This window comes from Zalophus californianus, chromosome 2 (assembly GCF_009762305.2).
Source record: "Zalophus californianus isolate mZalCal1 chromosome 2, mZalCal1.pri.v2, whole genome shotgun sequence".
Classification (NCBI taxonomy): domain Eukaryota; kingdom Metazoa; phylum Chordata; class Mammalia; order Carnivora; family Otariidae; genus Zalophus; species Zalophus californianus.
In genome coordinates, this window is record NC_045596.1 from 60,938,249 (window position 1) to 60,957,952 (window position 19,704).

Genomic DNA, 19,704 nt, shown 5'->3' on the forward strand with positions numbered 1-19,704 from the left:
GTGGGCAAAAAATGGTTAATATGTCAGTGGTATTATCTGCTGCCAAGTGCTGTGCTAGACATTGGACCTGCATTACTTCATTGAATACTCACAATGCCCTGTGAAGTAATACTGTATCTCAATTTTAAAAAGGAGGACACTGAGGCACAGAGAGGTTGACAAAGTAGTTCAAAATCATGTGGCCAGTAAGAAGCAAAGCTGGTGCTGAAACCCAAGTCCGTCAGACATTTAAGCCAGGCTTATGCCAGGCTCTTAGCCGCTTAACTCCTGGTTAGGACTTTTAGCCTCGGGTTTTCTAAGAGCAAAAGGAAAGCAGTGACAATTGATTTAGGGAGAAAAAAGAAAAAAGCTGTGACAGTACCAACATTCTCAGTGATGTGGGCAACCAGGATGGGCAGTGGGGTTGGCATTAGCTGTTTGAGAGAGAGAATATTTCTGCCTGCCTGGACTTGATGTTGGACTAGAATGGCAAGCCAGGAATGAGCTGCAGGTTCCTCTCAGCCTCAAGGTAGCTAGAAATAAATTTCCAATGTATGTTCTGTTGTGAAAAGTATTATAATCTGTTCTCACTTGAGGTAGTTTAATGGTACTTTCTGGAAGCAAATGAAGTTTGAGTTGTGTTTATTTCTCTTAATCCCCTTTTTTAAAAGATTTATTTATTTATTTGAGAGAGAGAGAAAGAGGGCATGCCTGCACACAGGGGGAGGGGCAGAGGGAGAGGGAGAAATCCTCAAGTGTACTCCTCGATGAGCGCAGATCCGGACTTGCAGCTTGGTCCCAGGACCCTGAGATCATGACCTGAGCAGAAACCAAGAGCCAGACGCCCAACTGACTGAGCCACCCAGGTGCCCCTCGAGTTGTGTTTAGATACTGTTCAACTCAGTGTGGCATATGATGAAATATGAGGGCTGTCTGAGTCCTGCACATTATGAAATCAGGGCTAAATAAGCAACATAAGAGTTTACAGTTACTATTTTAGGATTTATTCCATGGGTAGAAGTTGTTTTAGCTGAAAAAGTCAGGTGTACTCAATATCTATCTCTGGGTGGGGGTGGGGAGGAGGAGGAGAGTTGGGGGGGGCAACGGGGAGTGAAGAGGGTTCTGCCTTAGGGTCAGGGCAGTCCTTGGCAGCCCTGAGTGGTAGAAAGGATGTGTCTGGCTGACTGGAGACAGGGCTGTGGAACGAGCTTGGGGTTGGGGTTAAGGGGCTAGATTCTGGAAAGGGTAAAAATAAGACCTGTCCCTCACCTCTTACCTAGAGCCACATTTGCTGAACCTCTTTGAAATTATTACCCAGAAGCCTCCTGTGTGAATACAACATCAGGAAAGATTGTTATTCAGTTAACTTTACAACTACTGGTTTAGAAACATTTCCAGTTCCTTGATAAATAGCCAACACTCTCTCTTTTTAGCCTCAGTGAAGAATGTTTTAGAATATTCATGACTAGTGATTGCTTCAACTGCATTGCAATCTATCTTGAGCAGCACTGTTTTCCTGCATTTCTAATTAAGCCAGAGGAGACAAGGATACCAATCATACTTTTTTAAAAAGTTAAACATAGCCTTAACATATGTTCCAGAAATTCCACTCCTAATTTATACCAAAAGGACTGAAAACAGGTACTCAAATACATATTTGTACATAAATATTCATAGCAATTCTGTTTACAATAGCCAAAGGGGAAAACAACCTAAATGTCTTACCTGATGAACTATTTATATAACAAAATGTGTTATATAAATACAGTGGAATATTATTCAGCCACAGAAAGGAATGAAGTACTGATGCATGCTACAACATGGATGAATCCTGAAAATAGTATGCTAAGTGAAAGAAGAGAGACACAAAAGGTCATATATTGTATGATTCCATTTACATGAAATATCCAGAATAAGGAAATCCATAGAGATAGAAACAAGATTGGTAGCTGTCAGGGACAGGGGTAGGAGAAAATAAGGAGTGACTGTTTGGTGGGCATAGGGTTTTCTTTTGGGATGATGAAGTTTTGGAACTAGATAGAGATGGTCGTTGTACATCAATATAATTATATTGACGTCACTGAATTGTGCACTTTAAAATGATTAGTTTTATGTTATGTGAATTGCACTTCAGTAAAAAAATACAAATCACATTGGAATTTTATAAGAAGATGGGAGAGTATAAGAAAGAGATGTATAGATATCAGATGCTCCCAAGGGTTTTTTTCCCCCCTTTTTCTTTCTCATATACTGTTTGATTTGAGTGAAAATCACTCCTAGAATAAGATCTTTTGAAAATTCAGTGATGGTAAACAACTCTAGAAAGTTCTACCACCTTTTTTCCCCAGGGTGAAGATAAAAGGGAAGTACATTCTCTGTTAATATAAGGAGCAGGACTATCCAAGAATGTGTGTTCACCTGGGGTCAGCAGGGACCCCAGAAGCTCCCTCATTCTCTCAGCAGAGTTGCCCATGGGACTGGCAACTTCCTCTCAGCTTTCCTTATCTCCTCATGGGAGACTGTGTACCCCACAGGCCTGAAGGTCCCCAGGTACAGGGCAGCTAGCATTCCTAATCAACCCCTATAAAGAGACAAAACCCTGTAGAGCCTGCCTGGCTCAGTGGTTAGAGCATGTGACTCTTGATCTTGGGGATGTGAGTTCAAGCCCCATGTTGGGTGTAGAGATTACTTAAAAACAAAATCTTTAAAAAGAGAGAGAGAGAGAGAAAGCTCTAAATCCAGAATGTCTGGCACCATGCAGTGTGTTTACTCCTTACAAACAAGGCCACTGTCTCACACTTGTTCTACAGAAAGGGAGATTTATTCTGGTGGGGAGGGGACTGGGTGAGGGTAGAGGAAGAAGGGGTGGTGGGGAAAAGCTTCCTCCTCTGGAACACAACCTACACACTGTCCACAGCCCTTGACCCTGGTGTTGTGAGTTTTCTTTTTCACCAATAAAACCTACTCTTTAACTTAATGCTGGGTGATATTATGGAATCAGTTCCAAACTCTTTAACGATAGGTGATGACCCTGAGGGAACTAATATCTATGTGTGAGAACTAAAAAAGAAACTGCACATTTAAGAATGAGGGTCCAGGGGTGCCTGGGTGGCTCAGTGGTTAAGCATCTGACTCTTGATTTTGGCTCAGGTCATAATCTCAGGGTTGTGGGATCAAGCCCCGCATGGAGCCCCACTTCAGGCTCCACAGGGGTTGGAGCCTGCTTAAAATTCTCTCTCTCCCTCTGCCCCTCCCTCCCTCCCTCTCTCTTTCTAATAAAATAAATAAATAAATAAATAATAAGAATGAGGGTCCTTGGGAATGCCTGAGTGACTCAGTCAGTTAAGGGTCTGCCTTCGGCTCAGGTCATGATCCCAGGGTCCTGGGATCAAGTCCTGCATTGGGCTCCCTGCTCAGTGGGGAGCCTACTTCTCCCTCTCCCTGCTTGTGCACTCTCTCTCTCTCTCTCTGACAAATAAATAAATAAAATCTTAAAAAAAAAAAAAAGGAATGAGGGTCCTTATCAAAAACAAAAACAAAAACAAAAAAACCCAGAAAAGCAAGTGTTGGCAGGATGTGGAAAAAAGAAAGGGAGTCCTTGTGCACTGTTGGTGGGAATGTGAATTGGTGCAGCCACTGTAGAAAACGGTATGGAGGCTCCTCAAAAAAATAAAAAAAATAGAACTATTGTATGGTCCAGGATTCCCATTTCTAGGTATATATTCAAAAGAACTGGAATTAGGATCTCAAAGAGATACATGCTCTCCCATGTTCATTGCAACATTATTCACAATAGCCAAGACATGGAAACAATCTAAATATCCATCAATGCCTGAATGGATAGAGAAATGTGTTATATTCACACAATGAATATTATATTATTCAGCCTTAAAAAAGAAAAAAATCCTGACATTTGAGACAACATGGATGGACCTAGAGGGTATTATGCTAAGTGAAATACACTAGTCACAGAAGGACAAATACTACGTGATACCACTTGTGATATCTAAATGTGAGTAATCTAAAATTGTCAAACTCACAGAAGCAAAGAGTAGAAGAGTGGTTGTTGGGAGCTGTGGAGAGGTGGCAACAGGGAGGTATTAGTCAAGGGCTATAACGTTTCACTTATGCAAGATGAATAAGTGCTAGAGATCTAGTGTATAGCATAGGGCCTAGAGGTAACAATACTGTATTGCATACTTAAAATTTTGCTACAGGGACACCTGGGTGGCTCAGTCGGTTAAGCATCTGCCTTCGGCTCAGGTCATGATCCCAGGGTCCTGGGATCGAGCCCCACATCGGGCTCCCTGCTCAGTGGGGACTCTGCTTCTCCCTCTGCCTGCCACTCCCCCTGCTGTGCTCTCTCCCTCTCTGATAAATAAGGAAATAAAATCTTAAAAAAGTTTTTGCTACAAGGGTAGATCTTATGTTAAGTATTCTTACCACATACACGCACACACAGATAATAATAATAAAAAGGGTTGAGGAAACTTTTGTAGAATATGGATATGTTTATGGCATGTGGTGCCATAACATAGATCATGGTGATTGTGGGTATATACTTCTCTCCAAACTCATCAAGTTGTGTATATTATATATGTACAGCTTTTTAACGTCAATCATGCCTCAATAAAGTGGTTTTATTTAATTTTTTATTTAATTTTATTTTGTTTAAAGATTTTGCTTACTTGAGAAAGAGAGAGAGCATGAGCCAGGGGAGGGGCAGAAGGAGAAGGAGAAACAGACTCCCCACTGAGCAGGGAACCTGACACAGGGCTCGATCCCAGGACCCTGAAATCATGACCTGAGCCAAAGGTGGATGCTTAACTGCCTGAGCCACCCAGGTGCCCCTAAAGTGGTTTTTTTTAAAAAATGAGGGTTCCAGCCAAATATAATGCCAGAGTTCTACATAGAAATTCCAGAGGCTGAGCAGGCCCAATACTTTCCTTGAAATAAAATCTTAATATTTGATGGTGCAAAATATCACTTTTTAAATTGTCTCCTTGGGCACCTGGGTGGCTCAGTCGGTTAAGCGTCTGCCTTTGGCTCAGGTCATGATCCCAGCCCCACCTTGGCCTCCCTGCTCAGCGGGGAACCTGCTTCTCCCTCTCCCTCTGCCATTCCCTACCCCTGCTTGTGTGCTCTTGCTCTCTCTCTCTCAAATAATCTTAAAAAAAAAAAAAAAAATTGAGTCTCCTGTCCTTCTGAACAGCATCCACCTCGCAACCCTCCAGGGATCGTCTCTCTAATCGTAGTTTTTTTCCTTAACCTCCTGCCCTCAACCCCACTTTTGTCTTATTGGGGCCTCTCAGGTCCTGTGTAATCACCAGATTCTCTAGGGGGGTTACAACATAACCCCGTCCTTTTCTTGCTAATTTTGGAAGCCTTTCAAATTCTCCATTTACTTGGGGTACCTGGCTGGCTCAGTTGGAAGAGCCTGTGACTCTTTATCTCAGGGTTGTGAGTTCCAAGCCCCATGTTGGATATAAAGTTTACTTAAAAGTAAAATCTTAAAAAAAAAAAAAAACTCCATTTACTCTGTCTTATCAAAAGTTAAACATTACCTGCTATATGCCAGACTCTGTTTTAAGGGCATTTACAGATATTAATAATTTTTTGAAGGGCTGAACAGGGGAAGCAACCCCATTTGTTCATGGATATTCCCGTCACAGAGGACGCTCAAGCCTCAGCTGAGCGGTTGGTTTGGGTCTTGGTCAGGAGGAGTTCTAACGTGGAGCTCGGGAGGAAGGCAGGTGGGAGGCTCCAGGTGAGGGCTAATGCAGGCAAATGGACCCCCTAGGTGTGAGAGCTGTCTGGTTAGATCAGACTTAGACAGGTGGGTGCCTCAGACTAACAATAATTTTGCACCCCTTCAAAATCAGGATTTTACAGATTTGTTTAACATCAAATATAAGGCTGTGTGGGGACTGGTCGCAGAGGTCAGCCTCTTTCCAAGTCCAGCTCTGGGACCATATTTGCACATGTATTCAGTATTTAAAAAAATCCTATAGTTGTTAATGAAACCAACCTCCTTGGAAGCAATTTATTTTAACTCCAGCCTAGTCTTTGGGGTTCTCATCCCCAACTACAAGTGGCTTATCCAAGAGTTCTGCTAACATAGGTACAGTGCTTTGCCTGTAAGGGGTTTCAGTAAATAAAACTCTTTCCATCTTGGGATGACTGACCCTGCCCCCCCACGGTGTATAACTCAGTCACGCCTTGTATTCCCAGGTTCTGATGATGTTGGGGGAATGTCATTAACAATGAAATCTGCCAACCAAGGAGAAGAGAAAGAAAACAGTTTTATGAATTGAATAACCATTAAGCCAGAATGAGATGTGCATCACAGGCTATCAGCTAAAGATATGGCAAAGGCAGAAAAAAAATCTCACCTTTTTATTTACCCAGGCGGATAGAACCTATTCTGTACATGTCCTCAAGATGAACAATAACTACTCCTCAAGTAAGAGGACTTGGCAGCACTGTTTGTCACACATAGTACAGCCTAAATTCACTTGGCAATTGAGTGGCCATCTGTGTTAGCAGTTGCCTTCACCCAAAGGGAAAATAAGACTTCCTGAGTCTTTAGGACAGGTAGGAGTTTTACAGCTTAGAGCCACACACCTGCTCCTACCATCCTACAGAAACTGGGAGAGAGGAATGCTATCTTCTTGATGATTCCATATCAAAGAGATGGCGCCCAGGCCCTTAAGAAAGACATTCCTGGATTGTAAAGATGGCAAAGGACTTATTTCACTTTGAAAAAGACATACATACACCTCAAAGGGACAGAGAAGAATTTGCAATTACAAGTTGTCTATAAAGCTCTCTAAGAAAAGTAGTGGTGGTGCGGCGGGGGCGGGGGGGGGTCTCTCTCCATTGCTGCACTGGGGAAAATTTATTTTTTCTATTTATTTTTACCCTTCCCCCAGCACCAGTGAAGCTGCACCTACCCTCTCAGAGGTTAATTTGACTAAACAGCCTTAGAGGCAGGAGTAGAATCCAAGGGAAGGAATGGCAGGTGAGCCTAGGAGAAAGCAGATGGCTGCAGACAGGTGAGCCAGGCAGCCCAGGGGTGGAGCGAGACTGTAGAGGCTTGCTTGCCCCAGGTGTTTGCACTAGCCCTCCATCTCAGCTGTCTTCTATCAGTAACTGCCTTGTAAGAAGCAGACACAGCTTCTGACAAAAATAACTCATCGCTAATTCAAGTAAGGTTTTAAAGCAATATGACAACGATCATGACCATACAAATGCTGCGTGAAGGTAAAGCCCTTGCTAAGAAATGCCACATGTCCTGTAAGTGGGCCATCATTTCAGTAATAAAGGAGAGACAATGACAGAAACCTAGATAATTATCTTTGATGACATAACTACTCCATTTAATGACCTTACCAATATTTGTTCCCTTCTTCCAGACATTTCTCAAATTTATTTTAATGAAAGTTTATTAAAATTGCCCCAAAGAACACTGTAAAAATGATATGTCTTGTTTGCCATCTATGGTAATATTAGAAGCAAAAAGAAAGTTTTTCTCTGGATCTTGAGAAAAAGAAGGAAAGTCTTGGATCCCAGCAGTATCAGACATGGTGAACTTATGAGAATGGGACGGACCTCCTTACTGTATGTCCTGAAGTTTGCCCTCCTGGAAAATGAAAGCAAGTGTCATGCAGAAGGTAGAGAACTTTTTATTGCGTTAAATGTGTGCCTGACTCCTGACACTGTATAAAAACGGAGAAACCAAGCACAGAGAGATCCAACCATGAGATTATTTCTGCAGTGCTTGGAAGAGTTCCCAGAACTTGGTAGGTTCTTAATATTTGTTGACAGCTAAATGTCAAACCTTTGACTAAAGTGGGAGGAATTTAGGGGTGCTAGTTAAGGGAGGAGGAAGCTTTTTTGTCACGATCATCTCGTACTTGATGTCAGTGTTCGAGGGCACTTTCTATACAGCTGCCCTCATCCAATGTGTTTTCAATAAGCCATCCTGTACAGAGGGCTCTCAGGCAGAGTGCAACTAGATTTGAGCTCCAATTCTGTGTCAACTCTATGAGAGCAAGCCATGGGTTTTACTTGTTTCTATACCCTAGGAAGTAGTACAGTGGTACATAGCAGATGCTCATAAATGCTGATGGGGGATTTTGCTAAAGCTTTCTATTGAGAACGTTCACATTTGATGACATTTTGAGAGATGGAGAGAAGGAAGCAGAGAGTGGCAAGAGGGAGGTTGGAGAGAGATTGATTTGGGCAAAGAAATTCTATTTTCAAAACATCAAATCTGTCAAATCAACTTTAATAGTCTCAGTTTTCAGGGCGCCTGGGTGGCTCAGTCAGTTAAGCTTATGTCTTCGGCTCAGGTCATGATCTTGGGGTTCTGGGATAGAGCCCTGCATCGAGCTCTCCGCTCAGCAGTGAGTCTGCTTCTCTATCTGCCTCTGTGATCTCTTGTTTTGCTCTCTCAAATAAATAAATAAAATCTTTGAAAAAAAAATAGTCTTAGTTTTCTGTGAATGGACCATACCACATTATCTTCTCAGGGATCTGCCTTCTCTGGGTGGCTCAGTCATTAAGTGTCTGCCTTGGACTCAGGTCATGATCCCAGGGGCCTGGGATCGAGCCCCACATCGGGCTCCCTGCTCCGTGGGAAGCCTGCTTCTCCCTCTCCACTCCCCCTGCTTGTATTCCCTCTCTCGCTGTGTCTCTCTCTGTCAAATAAATAAATAAAATCTTTAAAAAAATTCTGAAATGCTTATGAGAGGGTGGATAAAATGTATGTGGGCCACTCCACCTAAAGAGACATTACCTGACCACAGTGTAGGAACCTCTGAATCGGATGTTATTTTCTCGGGTATTAGCAAACTTGTCTGTATGCGGTTAAGTTTCTGGTGTGAAAATGCACAGGACGATTAAAGAGATGATTTTACTCCAGCTACTGCAAGGGAAAAATGCTCACTCATGAAGGAGGAATGAATGTCTCAAAGAAAAAAAGAGGGTCTGGGGTTTTGTTGAGGAAGGTAAAGGAGAGTCCTGAAAGGAGGTGGTGAAGACAGGTCTTATCTCTGCTGGGCAGGGGGTCTTTTGAGGCTAGCTGGAACACAAGAAGGTCAGGAGGCATCTCAGCTGCTTTCTGGGAGCAGAGGGCTCAGATAAAGTTCAACAATGTCAGTGGACTCTGAAGCCCACTCCTGTTTGAATCCTGCTTCCCTTACTCAGTAGCTGTGTGACCTTAGGCCAATTATTTAACCTCTGTGTGTCTCAGTCTCTTCATGTATAGAATGGAAATAATAAATAGGACTTGCCTCATGGAGATGTTTTAAGGATGAAATGAGATGAAGTGTATAGAGTGCCTGCCACTGGTTGTGCTCTGTAAATGTTACGACCATTCTGAAGCATTCTGTGTAGAACAGAAATTAGGTTTCCAAGGAGGGACCAAACTTGCTAGTGCTCTCGTATCAGACTTTACAAAAGGCAAGAAGTCTCACTCAGATAAGACAAGTTGTTTTTATGCCTCCCTAAAAAGCTGACAGGCAGAAATGCTTGATATGCACAAAATGAAGTAACTTAGAACTTTCTTTTAAAATGCTAAATTATAAATTCAGTGAGATAGTAGTTAAAATCCTTGTGTATGTATATGTAAGTAGGTTTCATTTATATACAATGGACCACTGGGATTTATTTAAATGATGCCCCATCATTTCATTTTAGGGAATGTTAGTCTTTCTTTAAAATTGTCTTGTGGCTGATTTAAATAGTAAAATTAAGATAAATTTCACTTTAGGGAAATAGTTTTTCTTTTTCTTATTTATTTTTAGCAACATATTTAATAAACAGAACACCTTTCAATATTAGCTCTTAACACGTCCATGGGTTTGGCAGAAAGCAAATTCATGACCTCGAAGTAGTAGTAGGTCTCAAAGTGATAACCTGAGACTTGTCAGCAGATACTCCTCTCTTCACTGTCATTGAGGAGGTAATGGGATGATATGAACATGTTCGATTCCTATGTTCCTGAAATGACCTGTGTATTCTTTAATATTCAGCTGTACCAAACAGGTTTTTTTTTTTTTTGAAAGAGTATGTGAGGACGTTATCACTGTGCCCCCTTTTGAGTGGTATTTTCTGCTTTATTTCCATTTTCAACACTGATAGGATATGGTCCTCTTCCTAAAAGAAACTGTTCCCATTTGGGAAAATAGTCTTCTATTGATACCCAGTAAAGAGTCTCAAGAGAAACCACCTCTGGTGGTGGAATTGGGTGAATCTGGGTCTGTAGAGACTTTGCTGTTGTTTCTATATCCTTTAAAAGACTAAGGTTCCTTATAAAAGGAGTCTCAGCTGCTTGCATCTAACATGCCTTTTCCTCGTTTTCATCTACAGATTGACTCTCCATTTGTTGAAGTAATATTGATCTTTGTGAGACTATTTCCTCATGTCTTTTAGAAAGGCGAATCTCTTGAGCAAAGAAGGAAGTCACCTTTATTCAAAGCTGCCTTGTAAGCTTTCTTGACTGAAGAGCCTGCACCAGTACAGATAAAGATCAAGTGAAGTGCGTGCTTCGAAGGCTCAGAGCCTGATGGCAAATCTTCTGGTTGGGTGAAAAAGCTGAAGGTGACTATCACACTGCCCTACTGTGCTTGGACCTCTTCTGTAAAGGCGCTGCTCCTGTCAGGGCAATCGTTTTTATTATTATTTTATTTATTTAGTTAACGTATAATGTATTATTTGTTTCAGAGGTACAGGTCTGTGATTCAACACTCTTGCACAAATCACAGCGCTCATCGTAGCACATACCCTCCCCAATGTCTATCACCCAGCCACCCCATCCCTCCCACCCCCCACCACTCCAGCAACCCTCAGTTTGTTTCCTGAGATTAAGAATTCCTCATATCAGTGAGGTCATATGATACATGTCTTTCTCTGATTGACTGATTTCACTCAGCATAACACCCTCCAGTTCCATCCACGTCGTTGCAAATAGCAAGATCTCATTCCTTTTGATGGCTGCATAATATTCCATTGTGTATATATACCACCTCTTCTTTATCCATTCATCTGTCGATGGACATCTTGGATCTTTCTATAGTTTGGCTATTGTGGACGTTGCTGCTATAAACATCAGGGTGCAGGTGCCCCTTCGGATCCCTACATTTGTATCTTTGGGGTAAATACCCAGTAGTGCAATTGCTGGATCGTATGGTAGCTCTATTTTCAACTGTTTGAGGAACCTCCATACTGTTTTCCAGAGTGGTTGCACCAGCTTGCATTCCCACCAACAGTGTAGGAGGGTTCCCCTTTCTCCACATCCCCACCAACATCTCTCATTTCCTGACTTATTAATTTTAGCCATTCTGACTGGTGTGAGGTGGTATCTCATTGAGGTTTTGAATTGGATTTCCCTGATGCTGAGTGATGTTGAGCACCTTTTCATTTGTCTGTCGGCCATTTGGATGTCTTCTTTGCAGAAATGTCTGTTCATGTCTTCTGCCCATTTCTTCATTGGATCATTTGTTCTTTGGGTGTTGAGTTTGATAAGTTCTTTATAGATTTTGGATACTAGCCCTTTATCTGATATGTCATTTGCAAATATGTTCTCCCATTCTGTTTGTTGTCTTTTGGTTTTGTTGACTATTTCCTTTGCTGTGCAAAAGCTTTTTATCTTGATGAAGTCCCAATAGTTCATTTTTGCCCTTGCTTCCCTTGCCTTTGGTGATGTTTCTAGGAAGAAGTTGCTGCGGCTGAGGTAGAAGAGGTTGCTGCCTGTGTTCTCCTCAAGGATTTTGATGGATTCCTGTCTCACATTTAGGTCTTTCATCCATTTTGAGTCTATTTTTGTGTGTGGTGTATCGATGGTTCTTATTTTTTTATCCAATCTGATACTCTCTGTCTTTTGATTGGGGCATTTAGCCCATTTACATTCAGGATAACTGTTGAAAGATATGAATGTAGTGCCATTGTATTGCCTGTAAGGTGACCGTTACTGTATATTGTCTCTTTTCCTTTCTGGTCTATGTTACTTTCAGGCTCTCTCTTTGCTTAGAGGATCCCTTTCAATATTTCTTATAGGCTGGTTTGGTGTTTGCAAATTCTTTGAGTTTTTGTTTGTCCTGGAAGCTTTTTATTTCTCCTTCTATTTTCAGTGACAGCCTAGCTGGATATAGTATTCTTGGCTGCTTACTTCAGTTCAGTGCTCTGAATGTATCATGCCAGTCCTTTCTGGCCTGCCAGGTCTCTGTGGATAGGTCTGCTGCCAATCTAGTGTTTCTACCATTGTAGGTTACAGACCTCTTGTCCTGTGCTGCTTTCAGGATTTTCTCTTTGTCTCTGAGACTTCTAAGTTTTACTATTAGATGTCAGGGTGTTGACCTATTTTTACTGATTTTGAGGGGGGTTCTCTGTGCCTCCTGGATTTTGATGCCTGTTTCCTTCCCCAAATTAGGGACATTCTCTGCTGTAATTTGCTCCAATATACCTTCTGCCCTTCTCTCTCTTTCTTCTTCTTCTGGGATCCCAATTATTCTAATATTTCATCTTATGGTATCACTCATCTCTCGAATTCTGCCCTCGTGATCCAGTAGTTGTTTATCTCTTTTTCTCAGCTTCTTTATTTTCCATCATTTGGTCTTCTATATCCCTAATTCTCTCTTCTGCCTCATTTATCCTAGCAGTTAGAGCCTCCATTTTTTATTGCACTTCATTAATAGCCTTTTGGTTTCGAATTGGTTAGATTTTAGTTCTTCTATTTCTCCAGAAAGGGTTTCTCTAATATCGTCCATGCTTTTTTCAAGCCCAGCTAGTATCTTTATAATCGTCATTCTGAACTCTAGTTCCAACATCTTACTAATGTCCGTATGATTAGGTCCCTGGCAGTCAGTACTGCCTCTTGTTTTGTTTTGTTTTTAAGATTATTTATTTATTTGACAGAGAGAGATAGCGAGAGCAGCAACACAAGCAGGGGGAGGGGGAGAGGGAGAAGAGGCTTCCCGCTGAGGAGGGAGCCCAATGTGGGGCTTGATCCCAGGACCTTGGGATCATGACCTGAGCCACCCAGGCACCCCATCTTGTTCTTTTTTTTGAGGTGAGTTTTTCCGTTTTGTCATTTTGTCCAGAGAAGAATAGATGAACGAGAGAACAAAATACTAAAATGGCAACAACAACCCCAGAGAAATATACACTAAACAAATCAGAAGAGACCCAGAACTGGAGCAAAAAGAAAGGAAAAAAAAAATATGATCATGCCAGTGAATAGAACAGAGCCACACACTAGATTTTGGGTGTATTTTGGTCTGTTAGACGAAATGGCCTCCCAAAATTTTAAAGAAAGAAAAGCTTATGTATATACAAAAATAAAGGTAAATACGATGAAGTGATAATAGGGCTGTAAAGACGAAAATTAAAAAAGATTTTAAAAAAGGAATTGATAAGATGGTTGAAAAAGGAAAGAAAAAAATTCAAAAAAAAGGAAAAAGAAAATTAAAAAATTAACTTTGGAAGACTAAAGAATCAGGGGGGAAAAAGCCATGAATTCTATGTGCGGTATTCCCCTAGTGCTGGAGTTCTCCCGTTCTCATTGATCAGTAAACTTGGTCTTGGCTGGCTCTTCTTGCTGATCTTCTGGAGGAGAGGCCTGTTGCCGTGGTTCCCAAATGTCTTTGCCGGAGGCAGAATTGCCCCACACTTGCCGGTCCGGGCTAAGCAATCTGCTCGGGTTTGCTCTCGGGAGCTTTGGTTCCCTGCAAGCTCTCGGTACAGCTTTGGAAGAGGAGAGTGAAAATGGTGGCCTCCCAATCTCCACCCTGGAGGAGCCGAGAACTCGGGGCCCTGCTCCTCAGTGCACCCCCAGAGAAAAGCAGTCAGTCACTCCTGTCTCCCCGGTCTCCAGCCGCACTCCGTGCTCACCCGGCCTGTGACCGAGCATTTCTATCTCTGGCATCTGACCCCATGTGGAGTCTCCAAACCCAGCAGATCCCTGCGGTGCGCTCCCGCGCCGCTCCTCCCGGGGGAGGAAGGGGACTCTCCCCGGCTCTGCCGCTTGTTGGGTCCCTGCTGGAGGAGCAGTGGCTCGACTGGGCCGCGGATCACGGTTTATGGCCACCCCGAGCTGAGAGCCCGCGCCTCGGCTCCGTCTCTGCAGCTGGCTTCTCCGCTCCAATACCCGGGAGCTCTGCCGCACTCAGGCATCCCCGGTCTTTCTGTGACCTCGAGGGTCCTGAGACCACACTGTCCCGCAAGGGTTCCACCCCCAGCTTAGCCACTGGAGCGACGTCCCTCAGCAGAGCTGACTTCTAAAAGTTCCGATTTTGTGCTCTGCGGCTCTATCACTTGCCAGAAGCTGCCGACGGAGGCCCCCTCCCCCGCTGTCTATCCTCCCGAATATCGCCTTGGATTCACTTCTCTGCACACACGTCCTACCTTCCAGAAAGTGGTCGCTTTTCTGTGCAGAGAGTTATTGCTATTCTTTTCTTCGATCTCCTGTTTTAGTTAGTAGGTGTTCAGAATGGTTTAATCCCTATCCAGCTGAATTCCTGGGACCAGACGAAATCCAGGTCTACTTGCTACTTCTTGCTCCTCCCTCTCAGGGCAATTGTTTTTAAAATAAAATTTCAAACTATTTGTTCTTGATGAACTTCAGGTGGGCATTAGGAGGAGGGAAGCCGCTGTCATATGCCAGGGACAGTGGTAGGCATGCTCATATTTTCCTTCCTTTACACTAATCCTATGAGGTAGGGATTATATCCCCATTTTACATTTGGAAAAAAAAAAAACTTGGGGAAATCTCTGAGAGATTAAATAACTTGCCCAAGATCATGAAGCTAGTAACTAGACACAACAGATATGGATTCCCAGTTAAGGGCTCAAGAGAGATTGTCAACCAATTGAGAGAAAAGAAACTGGTTTTCATTTTTCATATTACCACCTCATCACCAGGTCCCACCATTAACAAAGCTGGTCTGGGAATCTCGAGAAGCACAGGTCCCTAAAATGCATTGAGTAGTTCTATTTAGATTCTCCATTTCAGAAATCCTATGAATCATAGCCCCAATATTTACTGGGAGCTTAACTACATGCTATGCATTGTTCTAAGCACTCTTCATGTGCTAACTCACATCATCTTCACAAAACCCAACGAGGTAAGTGCTATTACTATTTTCGTTTTTACAGATGAGGACACTGAGGCATAGAGAGGTTAGATCACTTTCCTGAGCTTGTACATCTTGTACAACAGAGCCAGGATTCAGATCTAGGCAGCCGACACCGACATTCATGCTCTTAATACTCTTTAAGCTCATACACCAAAACAAAATGGGCTTGAATGTTGTACATATATGATGAAGTGGTTTGGAGAGATTAAAGAACATTTTAATTAACTATCCCAAACCAACAGAAACCTGTCAGGCTGGCTACTCAGGCTTAAGTCACTTTATAGTTATCATAGGAATTTTAAAGGAAAAGTAATGAAGACAGACATTAAAGGATTTACACCAATATAAGCACAATTATTTAGGTTCCTTCGTTTCTGTAGTAATTAGGATGTCTTATGGCCTTGACCAAGTGTGGAACTTGTTCATATATATTTCAGGTAATGAGATGAATAAAAGTGATGTGAAAAACACAGGTTAGAAACTGCCATGGCCCGATAGGGTCCACTTTTAAGTAAAAGTTGGCTTGACTTGGTATGAATAATAGCAAAGGTATCTCTGATTCAGACTTATTTTAGATGTCTGCCTGTCCCAGTCCTGTTCCATATATTGTCAGTATCACAGAAAGTAAAGTCCAGCCATTCTAAGGACATACCCAGGAGTTTGGGCCCATGGATGAGTTTGGTTTGTGTCCTCCAAGTCCATAGAGACTGAGCATAAATTCAAGAAAAATTTGGAGAGCTTCTTGTAAGGTACCATTTTAGGAGCTAGGCAGGATGGTAAATGATCTTTTCCCCTCCAGTGGCTCAAATACCCTGGTAAAGTCAACTACCTCAAATATTTTTGGTGAATAAAAAATGAATTGTAAATCATAATAACAAATACCATTGAGAACATGAGAGAAGTCTTCTTCTCCTCCAGCCATTGAACTTGCATTGAACCCTGGGCCAATCTGAGCCAGATCCCCAAGGAATACCCTGCACTGATTGACTGGGGCTGCATTACTGTCGGGACCTGAACCAGTCACAGGTGGAATGAGATTACAGTGGTTACACTCGTCAGAGTCCATCATGAGAGTTGAGTGCAGTCATTCTCCCAAAATGAGTGACTGCTGCACAATGGGGAAGGGGTAGGATAATCACCGAAGAAGCAGTGGTAATGTCCACTAAAAATGCTAAATGCTTGATGCTTACTTAATAGAAGGAGGACTGAAGGGAGCCCTCTTGGAGGTGAGGGGGAAGCAAAGATTCTACCCCTGGAAGATGTGGGATTGGAGTGGGGACTTTAAAGACAGTGGTGGAGACCCATGACTAAGGAATTTTTAGGCAAAGTGTACAACATGAACAACATAAAGAAAGAGTATGGGAGGGAAGACTAGAAAGCAGAATAATATAATCGGAGAGGAGAAAGAGTGAGGAAGAAGGGAAATACGTGAGCAGGCCAGAGCTGCAGGGTTTAAATGCTGGCCTGAGGAGTCGGAATGTACTCCATGTCTAAGGGGGAGCTGTTGAAGGTTTTAAGGAAGGTTATGGCATTATTAGGTATATGCTTGCCAAGACTCTAAAGATTCTTCTGCATCAGGGTTGAGGCTGAATGCCTCCAAGTCACCTTGGGTTAGGCTAGTGTTTCCTGGCCTGGCCCAGCCTTCAGGGACTAGGGACAGAGTCTCTTTTACCTGCACTGTTTCATCAGAGTTTGATCTAGCTCAGCGACCCTGTTTCTCCCATTCTACATATATGAGTCTGGTCTTTCCGAGACAGCTGGTCACTGCTCTGTGGACGGGCTGAAGGATTCTGCCAGGGCCCTGGGGAATTCGGCTCCTCATCCCACACTTAGCTTCAGGACCTCCACATGCAGAAGGCAGGGTTCCTAGCTCAGCTCTGATCACCAAGGATTCAGCAGGTAGAGGCAACTCTGAGGCCAACATAGGGCCAACTCCAAAGAGGCTATGCACATGAATTTATTGCACCTGTTTAGGACCAGATTCCCAAGGAAGTCTAGGAAGGATGTGATGGGAAGGAGAAAAGGAGAGTGCTTACCCATCTCAGGTTCAAAGAAATAACATTGTAATATAAAATATTATAAAATTATAGAACAAAATTATAATTTTGTCTCCAGGTATACTCCGGTGGTAACAAGAGCACGTTAAATATTTACCCAGCCAAATGGAGTTTGTTCACTAGGACAAAAATTCTGTGAAATTCTTTATGGGGGCTACACTCTTCATCTCAGTTCTCAGTGAAAGTCCCTCATCCGAACAGCTCCAGGACTAACAACCTCTGCTCACGGTAGAAGGAAAAAAGGGCAACATCTTATTCTCTGGAGTAAACAGAACCAAAATAACTGAAATGGAGGCACATACTTATAAAAGTATGAAATTTCGAACTTGGATTAATACCATGTATTTTCTATCCTTATAACTGAGCAACAAATGCAATCGACCTACGGGTAAACCCAGGGAATGTTTCTGAGCCAATATTGCTTGAGTGTTTCCTTTGTACGAGGCACTTGGCTAAATACTTAATTTTTGTCTTGTCCAATATGGTGGCCACCATCCCCACGTGGCTAATGAGCAACTTGAAATGTGGTTAGTCCAAACTGAGATGTGCTTACATTTCAAAGACTTAGTATGAAAAAAAAGAAATGTAACATATCTCACTAATATTTTTATGTTGATTATATGTTAAGATAATATTTTTGATTCATCAGGTTCAGTAAGATATATTATCAAAATTAATTTTATCTGTTATCTTTTCACTTTTTAAAATATGACTACTAGGGGATCCCTGGGTGGCTCAGTCGGTTAAGTGTCTGCCTTTGGCTCAGATCATGATCTCAGGGTCCTGGGATGGAGCCCCACATTAGGCTCCTTGCTCAGCCGGGAGTCTGCTTCTCCCTCTGCCTCTGCCCCTCCCCCCACCATCATGTGCTCTCTCTTTATCTCTCTCTCAAATAAACAGATAAAATTTTTTAAAAATATGACTATTAAAAAATTTTAAATTACATATATGGCTCACACTGGTGGCTTGCATTATATTTCTATTGGAAAGCATAGTTTTAGATTATTTCTGTACTGCACCCGTACAACAACCATATGGTGTAGACTATTAGTAGGTCTTTTTTCCTGAAGAAGAAACTGAGGTATAGAGGCTGTGAGAGACTTGCCCAGCATTATTAAGTGGTGGGGCTGTGATTCAAACCCAGGTTGGTCACCCAAATTAGCCACTATATTATATTGACTTTTTAGTTTGGTTTATGAATCAACTCTTTTTCTGGGTGACTCAGTGTAGAGCTCTGGGTTATGATGGGATTCCCCCACTAATTGGTTGCATGAGTTTGAGTGATTGTCTTAATCTCCTCATGTCATTAGACATGAGCTTAGTAAGTCTAATGAGTCAATAATGCATTACTGTTTTATTTGAATTGCTTCTTTGGCTTCACAAACTGTGAAAACAAAAATTCAGCTCAACCTAACAAATATTTCTTTAACATCATTATGTACAAATGAGAAACAGCCCAAATAAACACTATCAAATATGTTAATTGCTGAGAGGGAGTTAATTATGTTTGGAGGAGCACCAGAATTAATGAGCAAAACACATTTTAAAGTCTCCATTTGTAAAGAGAAGAGCCATGCTCACTTGAAGCTTAATGAAAAACAGATATAATATTGTTTTTAACTGATATTGATTATATTGGAGGCTCTACATATGGTCATTTTTCAAGTACTCCTGCAACCTTTTACGCAAAGAATCTTCCAGAACTTGAATGCTTTTGAACCAAGAAAGGCATACCAACTCTAAAAATACAAGCAAAGGAAAGTAAATCCTAAGGTCATGGTTAAATATTTCTTTTCTATTATTGTCATATTTTAATTAAACTATACTGGACGAGGATTCAAGTCCCCCCTAACACACTCCAAATGCTCCTTGTTTCCAATTTTTTAATGCATATAGTGATCATAGTCTGAGCCCCACTTGAGAAACAGCCCAGTCTTTAGGCTGTAGTTGACCCTAAAAAGCTATGAAGCAGGATTTTGGGGGAACATTTCTATTTAGTTGTGAGACTCCAAATCATAATCTCTGCTCAGGTCTGAATGCAAATGACAAGAAAATCAGAAGACCTAGAATCCTCTTCAGGCCGGGCATACATAACACTGCCATGGAATTTCAACAACACCCCTGCATTATACAGGACTTGTCACTAGCCCTGGCTCCTTGCTTCACCATCTGTCCCGTGTGTTTGCTCTTTAACTGCAAACTAACTTGGCTTTGGAGCAGGTATTGTTTCAAACTTCCATAATCCACAAGGTGTTCTTTGAAATTATGTCTCAGTGCCACCTTCTAACTATTTCTCTGGCACCATTTTTTTTCAACCTCAGGTGTAGCCCCTTGGTTAATCTTACTCTTTAATCCATGATGCTCCATTCTCAATTGGGTGTGCAAGGCCCCCTCTTATTCATTCATTCATACCTTCCTTTTCTTCTCCATTCTCCACTTCTATACCTCTGCCTTCTCCATAAGCAACCATTCCTAAGTGTTTGAAGTATATCCTTCTCTCTGTGGGAGTTCTTGTAAAACGTATATTTTTG

General features: G+C 42.1%; 1 pseudogene; it reads right to left on the bottom strand.

Annotated features, from left to right (window-relative positions):
• Positions 1 to 10,066: 10,066 nt before the first annotated feature.
• On the bottom strand, positions 10,067 to 15,239 carry LOC113925547 (annotated as a pseudogene).
• Positions 15,240 to 19,704: the final 4,465 nt, after the last annotated feature.